The sequence below is a fragment of the Callorhinchus milii genome, unplaced genomic scaffold (assembly GCF_018977255.1).
Source record: "Callorhinchus milii isolate IMCB2004 unplaced genomic scaffold, IMCB_Cmil_1.0 Scaffold1, whole genome shotgun sequence".
Lineage (NCBI taxonomy): Eukaryota > Metazoa > Chordata > Chondrichthyes > Chimaeriformes > Callorhinchidae > Callorhinchus > Callorhinchus milii.
Window position 1 is genome coordinate 102450239 of NW_024704742.1, and position 2194 is coordinate 102452432.

General features: G+C 41.4%; 1 non-coding gene across 1 annotated transcript; it reads right to left on the bottom strand.

The window, feature by feature from the left end:
• Positions 1-598: 598 nt before the first annotated feature.
• trnav-uac lies at positions 599-670 on the bottom strand. Its single transcript has one exon. It is a non-coding gene; the product is annotated as a tRNA-Val (tRNA).
• Between the last annotated feature and the right edge of the window lie 1524 nt (positions 671-2194).

A 2194-nucleotide genomic window follows, 5' to 3' on the forward strand; every position in this document is an offset into this window, starting at 1 on the left:
GACTGGGGTGATCGGAGTGCGGGTGAGAATGTGGGCGGCAGAGTTTTGAATTATTTGGATTTTATGGATGGCAGTGGATGGGAGACTGGCGAGGAGGGCGTTGGAGTAGTCCAGCCTAGAGGTGACAAAGGCATGGACCAGCGGCTTTTGGGGAGAGGTATTGGCAGAGACGGGGAAATAAAGGAAAATAACATAAAGGCTGGTGCCCCTCATATTCCTTTATCTTTCATCTATGGAGTTAATAACATCGTCGTAGTGTTATATGACAATGTTATAACCTCTGTGGATGAAAGATAAAGGAATATGAGGGGCACCAGCCTTTATGTTATTTTTCTTCATTATCAATATTTTATGACTAATAATAATAATCCTTGCATTTGATATAGCGTCTTATCATGTCTTCTAGACGTCTCAAAGCACTTCACAGAATATACTGTAAAGTTAATTGACTGTACATTTGTGAGCAAAACGCGGGATAGCCAATTGCGCACAGCAGTGTCCCACAAACAGTCATGGATTAAAGTGTCCAATTTATTATTGTTTTTTTTCTTGAGGGATTATTATCAGGCGTGTGGAGTAAGGAAACTTGCCCAAGGTTTCACCCTGCTGGGAATTGAACCCACGTCTCTCGCTTGTAAGGCGAGTGCTCTAACCACTGAGCTACAGGACTCCATGTGCATTTATCACATTGAAACATCTCAAGGTTCTTTATATACTGAGTAACTTTGAAGATACTCTTGCAATGTACGCAAACTGGGCATCTTATCTGTAAGATAAATAATAATCCTTGTTTTTGATGTAGCTTTTGTCACATCAGTAGCATATCTCAAACAGCAAAGAATTACCATTTTTCTTGGTAAATTCATATCAGGGAGGAATATTAGAGAAGTTGCTAGGAAAAATCAATACTCATCTTCAAAATGGTCTCACTAATTTAAAGTCCACCTGAACCACTTATATAGGTGGATGAAGCAGTGCAATATTTATTCCAAAGGATGGAACATCCAACAGTACAGTTCTCCTAGCACTGGAGTATTAGTTCAGATTTACTTACATCGAAATTCTGATGTGTGGGGCTTGAATCCAGGTCTTTGACTGCAAGGTATGAGTGATGACATCTGAGCTGAATTGACACCTAACTTGCTGTTAGGGAGCCTGAAATGGAGCGAATAGATGAACAGGTGGTTGGTTGAAGCAGAAGACAATGGCTGGCAGCTAGAAGGAGTCTGCTGGCAGCCATGCTGTATTCATTAGTACTGAGATTATTCGTGTTGCTGCTTTCAGCTTCAAGAAGCATTCGTGGACTGGGGAGTCCTACAGGGTATGAGCATCTGTTGGCCGTCTAACCAGAACGTAGCTTGTACCATTGCCACAGATGACATTTGCAGATCGCAATCAAAACTTGTAGGATTGTTGTTGCCATTAGACCAGCATTGCAGAGTATTGCTTGGTGGACCTGACACATACTTTAACATGGTCCTCCTTGGTTTCTTAAAACTTATGCAATCAATAACTTTGATATTTACAGGAACCTCTGGAGACTGTGAGTCAATTATAGAACCATCAGCAACAAATTGTTGTGACTTGGAGACAAAACTTCTGAGGTGTGGCAGATTTGAGCTAGAGCTCTTTACATATGCTAGTGCATTTGCTGCACGTTTTTTCCATTTTAAAGTTTGAAGCAAAACGAAAAAGCATGCAGAATGATAGTGATATCTTAAATACCTTAACAGGCAGGTGGGACCTCAGTTTAACATATCATCCACTTCCAAAAATGCAGGGTTCCCCAGCACTACTGAAATATAAGCCATAAGTTCCGACATGGGACTTGAACCCACAAACAAGAATGAACTTTAAGATCCTTTCCTTCAAACGGCACCATGGCATTGCTTCACCATACTTCACGGAACCTGGTGCAGGAGAAGACATAGGCTTCAGAGTTCTGGATGGCCTACAGCTTATGTAGGGAAGAGTATGGGGAGTCTGGTGAGGAGGGTATTGGAATAAAAATCTGGACATGATGAAGATGTGAATGAGAGTCCTGCCCTCGTCTTCCAGGACACTGGTGCCCTCTGGGTTTAAATTGACCACAAAGTGAGACATACTAGTGGGATTGACCAGAATGATTTTACCCATTTTACCAATCCGTGTGTCAATTAACATAGTTTATACGACTAAATGTGGAGTTTATACT